Source organism: Phascolarctos cinereus, unplaced genomic scaffold (genome assembly GCF_003287225.1).
Source record: "Phascolarctos cinereus isolate Bilbo 61053 unplaced genomic scaffold, phaCin_HiC Scaffold_4;HRSCAF=312, whole genome shotgun sequence".
In the NCBI taxonomy this organism is placed as follows: domain Eukaryota; kingdom Metazoa; phylum Chordata; class Mammalia; order Diprotodontia; family Phascolarctidae; genus Phascolarctos; species Phascolarctos cinereus.
This window is the reverse complement of record NW_027555847.1, coordinates 717,680,187-717,699,265: the sequence shown is the minus strand read 5'-3', so window position 1 is coordinate 717,699,265 and position 19,079 is coordinate 717,680,187. Positions and strand designations below refer to the sequence as shown.

The following is a 19,079-nucleotide window of genomic DNA, read 5'->3' as shown; positions in this document are numbered from 1 at the left end:
CTCCAGTGCTTAGCATAGTGCCTAGCACATAGTAGGCACTTAATGACAACTGTACTTGACCTGGGCAAACTCACTTCTCAATTCCTACCTCCCAACAGAATGTGTTCCTCAGAGTTCCTAGTTACACTTTATGGAACACCCTTCACAGGTATAGATCACAGCTCTTCTGTACTACTTTATTCTGTGTAATTCTTATTCATGTTCTCCAGTGAAACCCCCCAAATTTATCTATCAACAGATCCGGAGGCCTTTCTCTGGCTTTTTTCCATTTCATGGATCTCAATCTAGTCCTCTGTTTCTTTACCTTCCATCCCTCACTCTCACTGTATCCAGCACTTAGCGCATGCCTGGGACATAATTGCTTGTGATGGTATGAGCACAGTCCTTTTTGGAACTTACACTTACTCAGTGATAACTTATAGGCCACTTCTTCTGCATAAATCATCCTTGGGATATGCTGCTACCTCGGCCCATTCCCCAAGCATCTTTCCATTATCCTTCACTTCATCTATGCTTGTGATTCTTCAGACATCATGGTATGCCATGGCTTGCTGACGAACCACCTCCTTTGCTGACATTAGTGAGTTTTTCTGTCTGGGATGAGTTTGAGATTGTTGAAAATTCAATGCCTTTTCCCCAAAGCAATCCAGCTCAGTCTCCTGCTTGATCCAGATATCAAGCTTGTGGTGCTTAGGAAGCATTAACAAATGACTGAATGAAATCAAGTCATAAGGTCCAAGAGGGACTGTGTGATGAGAAAACCTGAAGGAGGCTGGCCTCTGAGCATTGTTGGTTCTTTTTTTTTTTTTTGGCAATTAGGGTTAAGTGATTTGCCCAGGGTCACACAGCTAGTGAGTGTCAAGTGTTTGGTCTGAGGCTAGATTTGAACTCAGGACCTCCTGACTTCAGGCCGGTGCTCTATCCACTGAGCCACCTAGCTGCCCCTAGCATTGCTGGGTCTTGAGCATGGCATGGTGAAAGCAGAGTCCTCTGTACAAGTCCCCTTGGCCACCTCTCAACAGATCCAAATTTCATGAAAGCTCCTTTCCTCAAAGGTGGGCTCTCCCTTCTTCCTGCTTACTCCAAGCCTATTCTTTGTGTGCATCAGGGTGACTGAACAGTTACAATCCATGACTTTGTGCCAGGGTGACCAATGTCTGAGGAGGCACGTGCATGCGCGCGCATACACACACACACACACACAAACTGCCCATTTTGTAGCATCTCTGAAGCTTTCCACAGCAGTCAGTCAAGAAGCATTTATTAAGTGCCTACTGTGTGCTAGGTATTGTACTACGTAAGCTCTAGGGATACAAAGAAAGGGAAAAGACTGTCCCTGCCCTGGAGAAGCTTACCATCTAAGGACAAGCATATAGAAAAGGCGCTTGACTTTGCAGTAGGGTAAACACCCCACCTGCCTTATTCCTCCCCTGTTCTCACTTCCTCCAGCACCAGGCTGATCTGAGCCTCCTTTTTCTTTCATTGGCCTTTAGCACAATGCCTGGCACATAGAAGACAATTCCTACTCATTGACTTTGCCGTTAAATCTTCAAGGTTCAGAACTGGAAGGAACTTCCAGTTGATCCAAACGGGCAAACCATCCTCGGCTCTGGTGGCCAGAAGGAGAGTCATCTAAAGATGCTGCCCCTGTCGAGTTTGCTAATAAGATTAACACACTTCTCTCCTTGCTTTTTTCTTTGTAAAACACTTTCCTCCCAACAACTCTAGGAGGTAGGTTGTGCCAGACTTAATTATTGCACAAACTAGTTCTACAGGTGAATTAACTGAGACTCAGTGAGATTCAGAGCTGCCAGGGTCACCTCAATAATCAGAGTCAGAGCCAGGGGCCCCTTCTCCTGCTGGTGGGAGCTGAGGAACCCAAGCCGATAACAGGGGAATCACTAGCTGACCTAAATCATTTCCTCTTGAGATTGGAAGCAGCATCCCTTGACCGATCTAACTATTTGGAAATTTTTCTTATTCTTCCTCTATGACTTCTGACTTCTTCATTCAACTATTCTTGCCCTTTCCAAAATTACCAATAATATCCTAGCTCAGTCATGTCCAACTCTTCGTGACCCCATTTGAGGTCTTCTTGACAAAGATTCTGGGGCAGTTTACATTTTACAGATGAGAAAACTGAGGCAAGCAGGGTGAAGTGACTTACCCAGGGTCACACAGCTAATTAGTGTTTGAGGCTGGATTTGAACGCAGGAAGATGAGTCTTCCTAATTCCAAGTCCAGTGTGCTATCCACTGCACCACCTAGCTTCCCTGTTGCTTCCTGGTTTGGAAATTCGTCTCCTTGACTAATCCAACAGGTTTTGGGTAATCACTTAGACTAGCAGGCCTCCAGAAATCATGATTCAATATCAAGGACAGCCTCAAAGAAGAAATGAAGTCACAAAAAAAGCAGCCTGAGTGTGTGTGTGTGTGTGTGTGTGTGTGTGTGTGTGTGTGTGTGTGTGTGTGTGTGTGTACAGAAGCTTAGGCCTTTGACATAATATGAGAATTATGGGCTAAACATCCCTATTGGCCTTTGGTCTCTTGGGAGTACCAGCTGTCTTGGAGAAGGCAATCATACTCATCCATTCACACACAGAATCTGAGTTGGAAGGGTCTTCAGAGACCTTGTATTCCAGCCTGTACCTAAGAATGACCTCTCCCCAATCTAGGAGAAGATTCAGAGAATCAGTTGAATTACCTCAAGACTCATGCCCATGGTCACACAGCTAGTAAGTGTCAGAGGCAGGGTGTGAACCTGGTCTCCCTGATTCCCTCTCCCGAATCTGTGGCATCCAGTCTTTGCTTAAAGACCATCGCAATGGAAACCCACTCCTCCATGAGACAGCTCATCCCACTTTCAGATAGTGTGACTCATTTAGAATTGTTTTCTTCTGCCAAGCTGGAATCTGTCTCTCTGAACTTTCCATTTATTTCTGCTCAGTTCTGCTCCCAGGGCCAAGCAGACCTTCTTCCCCAGGACAGCCAGTCCTTGGAAGACCTGAAGGGGAAGGGAAGGGAATAAGCATTTCCATAGTGCCTCCATGTGCCAGGCACTGTGCTAAGTGGCTTTCTCTCCATTTACCACAAGTATTTGTGGAATGCACACCATAGAGAGTATTAAGCTCCTTGGCTTCCCTAAGGGCTGCTGCCCAGAGAGGCTACCTGCTGTTTATATGGGCCCCCAGCCCAGAGCTCTCTAAGGGACCCTCTGACTCTAATCCTGACCTCTGTGCACTAAAGAAGGTTAGGGCCCTGTCAAAGCTGTGAAGACCCTTAAATACCTTCTGATTAGAATTAATTCATTACAAAGCTGTTGTTAGCCAAAGAAAATAGGCTAAGGACAGAAAACCTAAATCCCTTCCCATCAGGTCAGCAGAACGCCCACATCGAATGCCTTTCCATCTTTCAATCACATTCAGCACTGATTTATGCCTCCTTAGCCAATGACCTTGGGCATGAAGCCAGTTCTATATCTCAAGGGACAGAAACACAGCCTTACCCATTTCTGATCTAACCCTGGGGTTTATTAATAGCAAATGACCCATTAGTGAAGCATGGCCAAGGATAGAAAGAAGACATTTGTTCCCCCCCTCACCACCACCCACAGGTACTAATCTTGTTCTAGTACTAGGACATATAACTGCAAACACTACTACAACCCCGGGACATCAGCCCTGCTCCGAACCACAGACAAAATCAATGCCCCATACGGGCCAGTTGTTGAATCATTTCTGTCATGCCTGATTCTTTGTGACCTCGTTTGGGAGTTTTCTTAGCAAAGATATTGGAGAGGCTTGCCATTTCCTTCTCCAGCTCATTTTATAGATGCGGAAACCGAGGTAAACAGGGTGAAATGACTTGCCCAGGCTCACGTAGCTAGTAAGTGCCTGTGATCAGATTTGAGCTCAGATCCTTCTGACTCCATAGCGCTCTATCCACTGCGCCAGCTAGCTGCCTTGATGGGAGTAGGATCTGGGCTAAAATGAATGAAGTCATCAAAGAAAACTTGAGAGTTGTTAACAATGCCCCAACCTAGAGTGGACAGACCCCAGGTGCCTTTGAAATCACAAATCAGAAGAGACACAGTGGTGGGGTGAATTCCTGTGGAGTCAGCACCAGATTACAGATTCATCAGTCATTCTCGATGTTTCTATCCACCTATCTCTTCTCTTCTTCCTCTGGGGGAATGGACCCCATTCATTCAGATAGCATGACTTTGGAAAAGTTATCTTAGTCAGAAATTAGGAGCCTTTCCTGGCCAGGCTGAGCTGTCTTAAGCAAATATGAAGGGTGAAAATGGCTAGCAGCTTTCCAAGGCTCACAGTTGGAAGGGGAAGACTTCAGAAGTCATCTAGAATCACCTACATGTACACAAATATTTATAGCAGCTCTTTTTATGGTGGCCAAGAATTGTAAATTGAGGGGATGTCCATCAATTGGGAATGGCTGAACAAGTTGTAGTATATGAATATAATGGAATAGTATTGTTCCAAAAGAGTGATAAGCAGGTGGATTTCAGAAAAACCTGGAAAGACTTATATGAACTGGTGCTGAGTGAAGTGAGCAGAACCAGGAGAACACTGGACACAGTTACAGCCACGTTGTACGGTGACTAACTTTGATAGATGTGGCTCTTCTCAGCAAGACAAGGATTTCAAAAGACTCATGCTGGAAAATGCTGTCCACATCAGAGAAAGAACTATGGAGTTTGAATGCAGATTGAAGCCCATTTTCTTTTGTTTCTTCTTTCTTGTGGTTTTCCCCTTTGCTTCTGATTCTTCTTTACAACATGATTAATGTGGAAATATGCAATATGATTGTACATGCACAGCCTACATCAGATTGCACGCCATATTAGGGAGGGGAGAGCAGAAGGAGGGGAAGAAAATTTAGAACTCAAATTTTATAGAAGTGAATGTTGAAAACTAAAATAAATAAATAAATAAAGAAAGAAAGAAAGAATGTGAGAAAAAAAGAAGTCGTCTAGAATCCAGATTCTAGATCACCTCACAGCTAAGCAGGGATTCCCTTAACATCCACCTAACCAGGAGCTGTCCAATCTTGACTCAAAGACCTCAAGTGATTGGGAGCTCACTGCCTACCAGGACAATCCATTCCATTTTTAGACACTTCTGATTGGTCACTAGGAATTCCTTCCTTATATTAAGCTGCACTGGCCTCCCTGCAGCCTCTAGCCTTCAGTTCCACTTCTGCCCAATGTGGGCAAGCAGAAAAAAAGCCGGGTTCTTTTTGCCCACAATGACCCTTCAGGTATTTGAAGACAGTGACTGGACCCACCTCAAGTCTTCTCTTTTCTACAGAACATCCCCATTTCCTTCTGGTCCTTCTAATGCTTCATATCCAGAGGCAAAATCTGTTCTTCTGCTAAGAGATCCCAGTCTGGGACCCCAGGAACCCTCATCTCCTTCAGGGTTAGCCTGATGGCTATATGCTATGTCAAAAAAGGCCCAGGGAAGGCTTTTGTCTGAGAGCGTATGGATCTGGGATATATGAAGAGGAGATTCCTCTACTCATCTGGGCTAGTCCTATGGTGTCCCAACACACAGATTTTGTGGTTTCCTTTCAACCTTAGTGTATACTGTTCCTTCCCAATTCACTTTCAGCTGCAATTCAGTCATTTTTCAGTCATGTCTGACTCTTCTTGACCCCATTTGGGGTCTTCTTAGCGAGATACTGCAGTGGTTTGCCATTTCCTTCTCCAGCTCATTTTACAGATGAGGAAACTGAGGCCAAGAGGGTGAAGTGACTTGCCCAGGGTCACACAGCTAGTAAGTGTCTAAGGTCAGATTTGAACCCAGGTCTTCCTCTTTCCAGACCTGACACTCTATCCTCTGCACCACCCAGCTGCCTATATACAGAGGTAGGGGAAGGGTATTCTTTTTTCTTTTTAGGCAATTGTGGTTAAGTGACTTGCTCAGGGTCACACACCTAGTAAAGTGTCAAGTGTTGGGTCTGAGGCCGGATTTGAACTCATGGCTGGTGTTCTATCCACTGCGCCACCTAGCTGCCCCAAGGGTATTCTAGATATAGTGAACAGCATAAGGAGAGTCTCAGAGGAGGGAAATCATGGGCATATTTGGGAGAGTTCAATGTCACTCCTTTATAATGTGACTGGGGTAGGGGTAGAGGAAAGTAGGATGAGCTAAGCCTGGAAAGGTAGATTGAGGTCACATTGCAGAAAGTCAGAATAAGGATCTTGGACCTTATTTATCTGGCAGTGGGTGACCATTGATGGCTCTTAACAGAACAGAGATGTTATCATAGATATGCATTAGGAAAATTAATCTGGCAGCTTATACAAGGTGGTTTAGAAGGGGAATGGAGACATGGAGGCCAGTTGGAAGTACAGTTGTCTGGGCAAGAAGTACTCTAGTTCCCCCAATTCTTGATCAAGAAGATTTCCCTGCTGGGCTTCTCTAATGAGTCTTGGTTAAAGTTGTTCACTTACCCATCTTTGAGAACATTGCTTTTTTTCCTCTGAGTTGGGTACCCTTAGGATCCTCCATAAATATTTATTGAATGAATTCTTGTGCCTCTCCAGCCCTCCCCCTCTCTAATCCAATCACTTTCCTCTCGAGAACAGCCCACCTTGCAAATATGTTCTGTGATGTGCAGTGCTAGGGTGGGCCAGAGGGAGCAGAACACCCCAAGCCCCAGCTCCTAATTGGATTCATGCAGGAAGCAGCTTTGCTCAGTCAACATCTGTTCTGCTGAAATCAGTCACTGGGACAGTGCCCTTCGGAAGTGACAGCCCGGTCATTGACATGATGCTGATGAGGGAGCTTTGAAGAAAGCTGACAACATCTTTTTTTTTTCTTCCTCCTTGAAAAAAGAAGCAAGATGAAGAAATCATAGAATTATGGGCTGTAAGAGCTGGGAGGGACCTTTCAGATCATCTGGTCCAGCCTCTTATTGTACAGAGGAAAAGAGGCCCATTCCCTGTTGCCTCCCCTGATACCTCTCACACTCACTGCTGGGAAGAAGACTACATACACTTATTGACCGAGGAAGCAGAAAAGCAGGTCTGCAATTGATGCGTGGGGTGACCTTGGGTGGTGGATAGAATTTTGGGCTTGGAATCAGGTGGATCCGGGTTCAAATCACATCTTATTAGCTGTGTTACCCTGGGCAAGTCAATTAACTTCCTTCAGACTCATTTTTCTTAACTATAACGTTAGAAGATAGAACTAAATTCCAGGCCTATGACCTTGTTGTAATGTGGGGACGGGCCAATGAGAGCTCAGTCCTTAGAGGGTGTGCAATAGGGATATGTGGTGTGTTCAGGGAGGCCCAGCATCTCTGTTACGAGGACTTGCTGAGCCCTTTTCAGGACTGCTCATTCACCTTTGGTGTCCACCTGCTACCCAACTCTTACTTGTGACTCCAAGAAACTACAGCATGGGCAGCAGCCACACCCCAGTAAACTGTCTCAGCAGATGTGCTAAACCAAGTTAAAGTAACTGAAGGGTCTCAAACCTATTGGTGAGTAGCGGGGGGTGTCTACCCCAAGCATGTGAAGACATCCCCCCTGCAGAATGGGTGGATGAGAACAATTGGTTCCAATGGCCACGAAGGCAGCTGAAGCAGGCGCTGTGGAGTGCTTAGCTTGTGGCCAGACAATGAAGGGGCCAAGGTCATTCACTGTACCCCAGGCCATCCCCAGTTGTCTTCCCTTTTGTCCTGCCATGGGACTTTGATGACTGTGGAGGAGAGAGTTTGGCTGACAATTTGGTGCAACTCTACCTCACTTAAATCCAACTAAGACCTCCCCCATGATGTCGTTGGTCCTCTTTGAAAAGGAAGGATGAACAGCAAAGTGCAACGTGACTTGCCTTGTTCTGAGGCATGTGGAGACTTGGTCACCCTGCTTCTAACCTGTATTAGGAGCTCTCCCTCCCGCTTCAGAGTAGGAATAGACGTTCACTGTTGGCTACTGCTACTGCTGAGGAGCCTTTGAATTGGTTACTGAGTGGAAATTAAGGCAAAATGTTTGAGCAGACAATCCAGATCCTTAGGTAGCTCCACAGTATACAGAGATCTGGGCCTGCAGGCAGGAAGGTCTGAGTTCAAATGCAGACTCAGGCACTAACTAGCTGTGTGACCTTGAGCAAGTCACTACAACTGTCTGCTTCAGTTTCATCAACTCTAAAATGGGGATGATTATAACATCTCTCTCACAGGGCTGTCCTGAATATCAAAGGAAATAATATTCGTAAAATAACCATTCATCAAAGGAAATAATATTTGTAAAATAACCATTCATCAAAGGAAATAATATTTGTAAAATAACCATTCATCAAAGGAAATAATATTTGTAAAATAATCATTTATCAAAGGAAATAACATTTGTACAAAGCTCTGCACAGTGCCTGGTACTAGTAAGTGCTTAATCAATGTTTATTTCCTTCCTTCTTTTTTCTTCTCTGACAGCTTTTGGGGAGGAAGAATTGCTCCAAGCCTCTGGATATTGGGAGGGGCAGCAGAGATACCGCCTTGTCTCCTGACCCAGCCACCACAAGTCTGTAAATACATGCTATTTCTGTTCCTCATATGGTTCTTCTTTTCTTACCTTAAGTGAATGAATATCCCAAGATAAAAGAGTCTAGGCCAGTAGCGTCAAGCTGAAATAGAAATGACGGCCGCTAAGCCGTAATAAGCATCCTGGTAGACCACATATTGACTTAGAAAACCAGATGTGTTTATAGATTTCTTTTTTTTTTTATTAGTACATCAACACACTAAAATCAGATAGGAACTGCAGTTTAATCTGGTTCTAGCTACTGTCAGGAGTGTTGTGGGCCTCATGTGGCCTGGTTGTGTATTTAACACCTCTCATCTATAAGACCAATGAAACTGGGAAATCACTCAAAGCTGTCCAAAGTGCATCCAACGATTGGAGCCCCAAAGGAGTGATGGAAGTCACCAAGTCTAGGGATGAAGACTGGGGAAAAGCCCTGGGGAGTGACGTGCTTGACCCAGTCCACTTAGGCAAGGGAGCAACTCATCTGTTGATTATGCCACATTTCGTGGAGATTCTGGGAAGAGAAAAGGATTCCCAGGGCCAGGACATATCCCCCCTTCCCCATGTTGGTGATGGGGGTAAAGGGAGGGCAATGCTTTGTAGCAACCGCCTGAAGTTTGAGTCTTCTCTCCCCAGGGACTGAGCAGGTGTGTAGAGGCAAGAGTGAGCCTCTCGGTTTGGGGAAGGGGATGTTTTGCTTAGGCCCTTGCTGCGCCTTCTCAGTAAATGTCCCTTTGTAAAAGCTAACTGATGAAAAGTGGCTAATTGATAGTTGTTAGCTGGTTAAATGATATTGGGAAGCACACCAGTCAGGTGTCTGTGAGTCAACAGTGTTCAAATCTCCCCCCAAAGCACTCAGGGTCACCCCTACAGCTGAGTCCCACGAAAAAGTCTTTGTGGCACAGTTCATGATCAAATACTTTAAAATACATTGAGAGCCAATTCAGGGGCCCTAGGACCTTATTTATCAACAAGCAGAGTGCTTGCAAAAGCATTTTCCCAACCCAAAAGCCGGAAAGAAAAGAAAAAGGGATATCAAATGTCCCTGCTCAGAGGGAAAGCCTGGAGGGCTTCCCAGAATATGTGGCCTCTGCCCACCCGGATTTAGGACCTGGAGTCAACTGGAAGTCCCTGCAACCTTTCCTGAGTCACAATAAAGCTATCTAGAATGCGGTTCTGTACTAGGGAGCTGTCCAGGATTGGGTTCTATGCACTTGTCAACTACACTCAAGTAGATTTGCTAGGACAGCAAACAGGATAAAAATGTAAAAGAAGTGTTTCATACACATACCAACCCCAATTTATGTAGCCACAGGAAGCTCTATGTCCTGAAACTTTTACAAGGTGTGAAACATACCCCTCTTTTTTATTAACTTACAAAACCACTCAAATGTGTAAACTAGGTATGAACAGTTTCTCGACATTTTTATTCAATCAATCGAAGGCGTATACCAAAAAAATATATTTTTAAAAAATTTATTGAGTCCCTCCAATGGGCCCAGCACTGTGCCGAGTGCTATTATATGCTCAGCACTGTGCTAAACCCTGGGAATGCAAAGAAAAGACAAAAAACTAATAGTCCCTGCCCTCAAGGAGCTTACAATCTACCGGGGAAGACAACATTCAAACAACTATATCCAAACAAGATATAGACCTGATAAATCGAGGTTGGTCTCAGAGAGACGGCATTAGCATTAAGAAAGGGCAGGAAAGCTTCTTGAGGAAGGTGGGATTTCAGCTGATACTTCAAGGAAGCCAGGAGGCTGAGATGGGAAGTGAGAGCATTCCAAGCATGGGGGATGCCAGCGAACATGCAGTCAGGAAATATGTCTGTCATGCGTGAGGAGTAGCAAGGAGGCCAGCGTCACTGACCCCACTCACGTGGAGGAGAGTAAGGGGGAAGAAGACCGGAAAGGGAGGAAGAGTCAGGTTAGGAAGGGCTTTGAAAAGCAGACAGAGGTATTTATATTTGATCCTAGAGGTGATATAGAGCCAGTGGACTTGAGGTTTTTTTTTTTAACAACAAGCATTTATTAACATCTACTTATTAACTATGAACACCTATTCATTTTATACCTGTTGTGTATAAAGCACCGTACTAAGTGATTTACAGATATTACTTTGGGGCAGCTAGATGGTGCAGTGGATAGAGCACCGGCCCTGAAGTAAGGAGGACCTGAGTTCAAATCCAGCCTCAGACCAGACATTTGTCATGTTACTAGCTGTGTGACCCTGGGCAAGTCACTTAACCCCAATTGCCCACAAAACAAACCAAAAAAACCCCCAAATATTGCTTCATCTGATCTTCACAAAAACCCTGGGAGGTAGGTGCTATTATTATCCCCATTTTACAAGTGAAGAAACTGAGGTAAGCACCTGTTAGGTTACTCACCCACAGTCACACAGCTAGGAAGTTTCTGAGGCTGGATTTGAACTTGGGTCTTCCTCCAGGCCCAATATTCTATCCATTGTACCACCTAGCTGCCTCTAGAATATTGAACAGAGGGGTGATGTGACTGGACCTGTGCTTTATAGGAAGTTCCTTTTGACAGCTGAATGGAGGATGGACTGAGGTGGGGAGAGACTTGAAACAGGGCCATAAGCCATCAGCTTGCTGCAGTCATTCAGATGTGGGGTGATGAGGGTCTGCACTGGGAAGGGGGAGGGGAGGGCCAGGGAGACAAGGGGCATTTAAGGGAGATGTTGCAGAGGTGGAATCCCCAGGACGTAGGTTGTGAGGGAGGGACAGAACAGCGTGTAAGCTGGGAGCCTGCGTAGCTGAGAAGTGGGGTCCTCCACAATAACAGATAAGTTAGAAAAAGGGAGGGATTTGGGAGGAAGACTGAGTTTCTACAGGACCTCCAGTGCAAAGTGGCCAATAGGCAGTTGGAGATGTGAGTCTGAAGGCCAGCAGAGAGGTCAGGGTAGGGTAGTCAGATCTGAGAGCATAAGCACAGAGGTGCTCACTGAATCCATGGGAGCTGATGAGATCTCCAAGTGAAATAGAGAACAGGGGCTTGGGGGATACTCATTGTGACCCAGATGAAGATCCAGCAGAGGAGGCTGAGAAGGAGCGGTCAGAGAGGTAGGAGGAAAACCAGGAGACGGCAGTGTCTCCAAAACTTTGGAAAGAATTAGATACACCTCTGGCCGCCCCCCCCGATATATACATATGTACATATACATATATAGTGCACACGCAAGCACGTGTATAGGCATGCATTGTGTACATGTATGCATTTGTGTACCTGTTACAAGGTATATAGGCCATACGTCATAAATGCAATGCATACATGTTTCTACACATTACACATGTGTATATGCATACACATACATACCCATTTAGGTAGCATGCACATGATACACAATGTGTGCACATGCATACATACATACATATGTACGTACATACATACACATGTACGTATGTACACATATACATATGAACAAGACTCCAGCAGAGGATTCTAGCACCTGCTTTGGGAGTTAAGCTTCAGGAGACCTTTGAGAAGCCAGAGCCCTTAACCCGGTTCTATCTTCCTTTCTTCTCCCTATTGACCACGTTATAAGAAAGGCTGAGCCAGGGGGCAGCTAGGTGGCGCAGTGAATAGAGTACCAACCCTGGTGTCAGGAGGACCTGTGTTCAAATCCAGCCTCAGACCCATAAAACTTACTAGCTGTGTGACTCTGGGCAGGTCACTTAACCCCCAACTGCCTCACAAAAAAAAAAAAAGAAAAGAAAAAGAAAGGCTGAGCCAGTAAGGAACAGTGCCAGGAGCAAACTATAGACATCCTGAGGGGAGGCAGCTTCAAGGAGTACAACCTTCTCAGGGGAAAAAGGAAGTTTTGGGGTCTCTACAAGGGCCCTAACATAAGGGGAACTCTGTGTGTGTGTGTGTGTGTGTGTGTGTGTGTGTGTGTGTGTGTGTGTGTGTATGTGTTTTCAGTCATGTCTGACTCTTGGTAACTCCATTTGGGGTCTTCTTGGAGAAGATACCAGAGTGGTTTGTCATTTCCTTTTCCAGCTCATTTTACAGATGGGGAAACTGAGACCATCAGGGGTGAAGTGACTTGCCCAGGGTCACACAGCTAGTAAATATCTAAGGTACTCTGGGGATAATAATAATAATAATAAGGGACATTCATATAGTGTTTTAACATTACCAAGTAATTTAGATGCATTATCTCAGTTGAGCCTTACTACAACCCTACAAGGAAGCTATTACAAGTATTGTTAGGGATAATTTTACAGATCAGGAAACTGAGGCTCAAAGATGAGAGATGACTTGCCTAGGGTCGTGTAACTATTAAGTGTCAGAGGTGGAATTAATATATATCATGTGGGCTCTGGGCTCACTCACCCAGCTCCTGCTGGATGTCAGGTCAGGATCCCAAGAAGATCCTACCTCAGGAGGATTCCTCTTCTTCAGGTATCTAGGAGCAACCTTAAGGGGCTATACTTGCAGTCATGTCACTCATAAGCCCCCACTGGCGTCTTTCCCATTTAACATTAGTCAGCAAGCATGAATTAGCTTTTAGAAAGGGTATTTAATAAGGCGATATATAGTAAGAACACTTAGTACAAAACATCATTTGTCATCATCTGCTCTACTTGGCTTTGACTCCATGAACTTCAAGCCTCCCCCAGATTAAGCTCATCGCCTGAATTCTCATCATCTTGGACGCTGACTCAACACATCCTTCGTACCCTTAGTTGCCTCCTCACTCTGATTGGAGGGCTAGAGGGCAGAGAGGTAAACTCTTCCCAAGTCCTCCCTTCAGAGAAGGCTCAGACTTTTCCAGCAAACTTCATCTACCATTAGCTGCTTTACATGGTTTCAACTGCCCTTTTGTGTGTGTGTCTGTGTGTGTGTGTGTGTACCCCCTGTCTCCTACACTTTTCAGCTTCTTCTCATCTATTCCCTAAGCTCCTCAAGGGAAGGGATTGTCTCCCTTTTTCTTATTTGTATCCCCAGCACTTAGCACATAGTAATGCTTGACCCATAGTGGGCTCTTAATAAATATTTATTGACTATTGCCATCTCAAAGGTCTGGGCACACTCACAAATACACACAGGATCCGTGGGGAACATGGACTCAAGCTTAGAAAATAACACTTGGTGAGACATGTGTTTATAGCACACGGGGCCAAAGAGTAAACTCACAACTCCTAGTTACTGTAAATTCTTTGTTGAGCACATAGAATTCTTCACTATAAGGAGTCACGCTTCTTGAAGCTCTTTTCGATGGTGTTCTGTGTCCATGTTTGTCCCTATTATCCTACATGTATCTTCTTACACAAATTGAAGGGACTTAGGTCATATCTGACTCTTGGTGACTCCATTTGGGGTCTTCTTGGCAGATCATTTTACAGATGAGGAACTGAGACAAATGGGGTTAAGTGACTGGCCCAGGGTCACACCACTAGTAAGTATAGGAGGCTGGATTTGAACTCACAAAGATGAATCTTGCTGATTTCAAGCCTGGTGCTCTATCCATTGCACCACCTAGCTACCCTGATTTGATCAGTAGCAGATAATAAATGGTAATGGGTATGGGGGTAGTGGGGAGGAGAGAGAAAAGGAAACTCTGTGTGACCCCCATCACCACCACCAATGGTGATTCTCAGGGGCTTGGGTCCAACTCTCACACTGTAATCCTTTGAACTAAAACTCTTCCACCACTAGACTTGGCTCAGTGCTTGACAGGCTGACTGATGACCTCTCCTCCCTTGCAGATCATGGCATCACCTTCCTGATGTCACGGTCCTCTTCCACAATGAAGGACAAACAACTCAGAACCTCAGAGATGTGGTTAATCTGTTTGGTTAGTCAATCAGCTGCTCCCTTCTTGACCCAATCAAAGAGGTCCACACCTCGTGATAAAATGATGTCACAAGATACAGACTCTATTGTTCACGTATCAAAAACTTCAGGACTTTTTTTTACACTAATTACATCAATTGAAGTAGAGAGTGGTAGTGTAGAAACCGCCTCCCCTTTATATATGTAGAAATGTGAAGTTCATCAGAATTCTGTGAGTCCTTGAAACCCTGTCATATGAAGATGAGTTGAAAGAACTCCAAGCATATTTACCTGAGGAAAAATTAAGGGCATACATAATTGCTGTCTTAAATAAAATTAAATGCCTTCATAATTTGAAAGGCTGTTACGTGACAGGTCAATTAGACACTGTGCTTGACCCCAGATGACAGAACTTAGAATCAGTGGGTGGAAATTGGAGGGAGATTTTGTATAATAGCAAGAAAAGCATCCTGCTAATTAGAGCAGCCCAGAAATGGGGGCTTGGGAGGCAGTAAGTGACAGGAGGAGATTTCAGGTGACAGCTGTGGGTAATTATTTGTTGGGTCTTGTTGAGAGGATTGATGCCCTAAGGAGAGGTCCATCCGGCTGATGATTTCTCTCCTTCATTTCTCTTGCTGCTGGCTTGTGCTGTAGTGAGCGCAGACCAAAGGATGATAATATTGCAACTTCAGCAGATGTGAAAGTCGTTTGCTACAATTAACATACCTATTTTCGTATTGAGATGCATGCTAATTATTTCTCCTTCCCTTCTGCCTTATATCCCCACGTTCCCATCATTCCCAGCCCTCTTCCTACCATTCCTAAAATAATCAGGGATAGGATTCTCAGCTTCTTCCCATAAAGCAAGCTGAAGAAAAAGCAAGCTGCCCAAATATGGTTGATGACTGTGTGGAAGGGATTACCCCAAAGCTCTTTTCCTTTTAACCTCTGCCTTCTGTAGGACTGCACAGAGTCCTGGTGTGGCTGGGCCTGGCCTTCCATCCCTGAGCAGAGATGGGGTTGACCACACATGACTTTAGGTCCTTCCTGGCTCTTAAGATTCTGTGATTCTGGTGAATATCTGTTTTCCATCTGCCTCCTCAGTCAGAGGACCAGGGTCTCTGGGTTACTCTGGGTTACATCATGACTCCTTCTCACCTGCAGAGCTTTGCCCTACCTGGGGCTCTACTTTCAGTGGAGGTCAAAATGGAGCTCAACTTCTTCGTGGTCTCTGATCTAATTGAGAACCACAAGAGACACATCAGTGCACCCTTCCCATTCGATGGAAGGTTACGTCCACCCTGCTTTCCGAGGAATTGAGGCAAAAATACAACGTCTGCTCCATGCCCATCCAGAAGTATGATGAGGGCCAGGTGATTCATGGACATTAGAAAGGTCAACAGATTGACAAGGTAGTCCAGGTTTACAGAAAAAAATATGCCATCTACCTGTCCATATGGGCATTCACCCTAGTAAGGTGGTTATCACCAGGCTAAATAAAACTGGATTAAAGATGTCAAAAAGATTCTTGAACCTAAGGCCAAATCTCGATGAGTTGGAACAGAGAAGGGCAGATATAAAGAAAAGACCAATAAATTTGTAGCAGCTCTTTTTGTGGTGACTAAGAATTAGAAATCCAGGGAGTGCCCATCAATTGGGGAATGGCTGGACAAGCTGTGGTATATCATTGTGACGGAATATTATTGTGCTCTAAGAAGTGACAAGCAAGGTGACTTCAGAAAAACCTGCAAAGACTTAATGTGAACTGATGCAAAGTGAAGTAAACAGAACCAGGAGAACACTGTACACAGCAATATTGTACAGTGAATAACTGTGAATGACTTAGTTCTCTTCAGCAGTATAATGATCCCAGGCAATCCCAAAGGATTCATGATGAAGCATGTGATCCACCTCCAGAGAAAAGACTGAGATTGTCAGAATACAGACTGAAACAAATGATTTTTTCATTTTCTCTTTTTTTTTTGTTCGAGTCTTCTTGTACAAGATGACTAATATAGAAATGTTTTACCTGCTTGCACATGTATAACCTATATAGGATTGCTTACCATCTCAGGGAAGGATAGAATTTGGAACTCAAAACTTTTTTTTAAATGTTTTTAAAAAATTATTTTAAGGGGCAGCGAGGTGGCGCAGTGGCTAGAGCACCGCCCCTGAAGTCAGGAGGACCTGAGTTCAAATCTGGCCTCAGACCAAACACTTGACACTTACTAGCTGTGTGACCCTGGGCAAGTCACTTAACCCCATCTGCCTAAAATAAAAGAAAATTTGTTTTAACATGTAATTGGTGAAAAAAAATTATTAAATAAAAAAGAGATGAATAAAATACAAGAATGAAATGGTCTGTTGTACAGCTGTAATTAATAATGAAAACAAAAAAAAAGATTCTGAGAGTCTCTTCTTTTTTTCCCCTTTCCACAAATCCTTCACGTCAATTATCCTGAAATATTTCCAAACTTGGACACTTTTCCCTCCCACTAGGGGATGAAGGGAGAGAATAAATGTTTATTAAGTACCTACTATGTGCCAGGGACTGTGTTAAGTGCTTTACAAATATTGTCACTAGGACTCAAGACTTTGTGCTACTGCAGATATTGGGAGATTTCAGGAGCACCAAAGGAGAGAAGAAAACAAAGACGTCTACTGGTACTGTTACCTGCGCTGTAATCAGAGTGAGACAGTAAAACAGGAGGCCCATTTCTGCAACCTCACCCCCTTTCTGATGCAGATCATTCAGAGGTGCCCTGTGAGAGGGAAAGCACAGTGTATGCAAGGCCTAGGTAGGATGGAACGGAGGAGCACAGCGCCCAAATGGAGGAAGAAGGATGGAAAGGGCTTGCTGGGCTTCCTTTGGGTTGGCCCCTACCCCTATCATTTTGCTGCTTTAATCCAATTAACACAGTTCATTTTAATCAACATTTATTAAGCAAGGTGCTTTTTAAGCCTGCCTTTATCATACTGACTCAAGGGAGCCTCCAGTCTAGAAGGGGGCTAAGACAAAATGTGAGACAAAATAAAAGAACCATACAAGTTTTCTGTCCATGAGCTGTGGCAGTTCACAAGAGGAGAAATCACAACTATATGTAGGTGGGGTGGGAGCTGGGGGAGTAGGGAAGGCTTCTTGGAGGAGGTGACAATATAGTTGGGCCTGAAGAGATTAACAGGGAGAAGGATAGTGTGTCAAGGGCATGGGGATGGCTAACAAGGAATGTTCTCTATACAGCAAAGTGCCCAGTTGGGCTCCAGCCGTAAAGCAGGAGTAGGGAATGCTTAATCTTCATTGAGTCTGGGACCCCATCTGTGAAGGTATTGTCTCAATTGGTGCACATCATACGCCATACCTTCTCACCTGGTATAATTCTCATCAGTAAGCTCCTCTTGGTCCTTCCATGGGACCCACCCTATGTTCCAGGAGCCTTCCTCCTGGTCTGTTTACGTTTTGTGGGTCACCAGGGCAGCGTCTGGGCCACCAACCTATTGTCCTCCCTTTTGGCATATAACCAACCTATCTCCTTTGCTGATCATTCGTTTATCCCAATCACATCCTTTGTGTCATTACTGGAAATCTTTGCTCCATTTTTCTCCCCATTGTCCTTTGAGGTCCCCTGAAACTTCGATTTTTGGAGTGTTGCACTGTTCTAAGATTATCTTTAGTATAGCCTTGCTGGGAGAACCTTTGTATTAAAAAGATGGGGCTTGGGCAGCACTGTGAGCTCACTCCCCAGATGCAACTGTGCCTGCTCTCTTTCTCCCTTGTGAGCCCAAATCACACTGCCTGTCTGCCATGATTATCCCACTGAGAGATTCACCTTGAGAAATACAATTACACAGCTGAGAGGCATCACCTGGTCAAACCCCTTCATTCTACAGATGAAGAAACTGAAAGCCCCAAGAACTGAGCTACCCATGGAGTAAATGGCAGAGCCAGGATAGAGAGGTGCCATATTGCAGAGGGCCTTGAACGTAAGGCTAAGGAGATGAACTCGATTTGGTAGATGATGGAGATTTACTGTAGGTTTAGGTTCAAACCTGTGCATTGGGCAGACTAATCCAGCAATGAGCGTGGAATTGATTGTTGGAGTGAACAGATCAGAGGTACGGACCCCAGTTGGGAGGCTGCTACCAGTTTGGCTATTTTGGCTTCTAAGGGGCTGTTGGATGGGGAATATTTTGCATAGAAACCCAATGCTGTCCCCAAAGGGAATGTGTGTTGGACCCCCGTTCTCATCTCCGTCCCCTTCCATAGAATCTTAGATGTGAAAGAGTCATATAGCACGGCCAATTCCTCAATGAGAATCCCCTCTGCGGCATACGCAACAAATGGCTGCCCAGCCTTAGACCTATTGGCAGAAAATATTCATGACTTGATCATAGCTTGGGCTTACTATGTTCCCACCTCACATTTTATTTCTGGAAATTCTCTAATTATAGCTTAGATGTAGGTAGTGTGGGCAGTCAGGTGGCGCAATGGATAGGGCACTGGGCCTGGAGTCGGGAAGACTCCTTTTTCTGAGTTCAAATCTGGCCTCAGACACTTACTGTCTATGTGACCCTGGACAAGTCACTTGATCCTGTTGGCCTCAGTTTCCTCATCTGTAAAATGAGCTGAAGAAGGAAATGGCAAACCACACAGATCACCGTCCCAAAGAGCTTCAAGGAGCATGACCTCTTCTACCAAAGAAGAATTCTGTCTATGCACTTAATAAAGAATTT

The 19,079-nt window shown here is 44.7% G+C and overlaps 1 long non-coding RNA gene across 1 annotated transcript; it reads left to right on the top strand.

Annotated features, from left to right (window-relative positions):
• Positions 1-6,957: 6,957 nt before the first annotated feature.
• Positions 6,958-8,575, top strand: LOC144456730 (uncharacterized). Its single transcript, XR_013485769.1, has 2 exons — positions 6,958-7,048; positions 8,457-8,575. It is a non-coding gene; the product is annotated as an uncharacterized LOC144456730 (long non-coding RNA).
• The last annotated feature ends 10,504 nt before the right edge of the window (positions 8,576-19,079 follow it).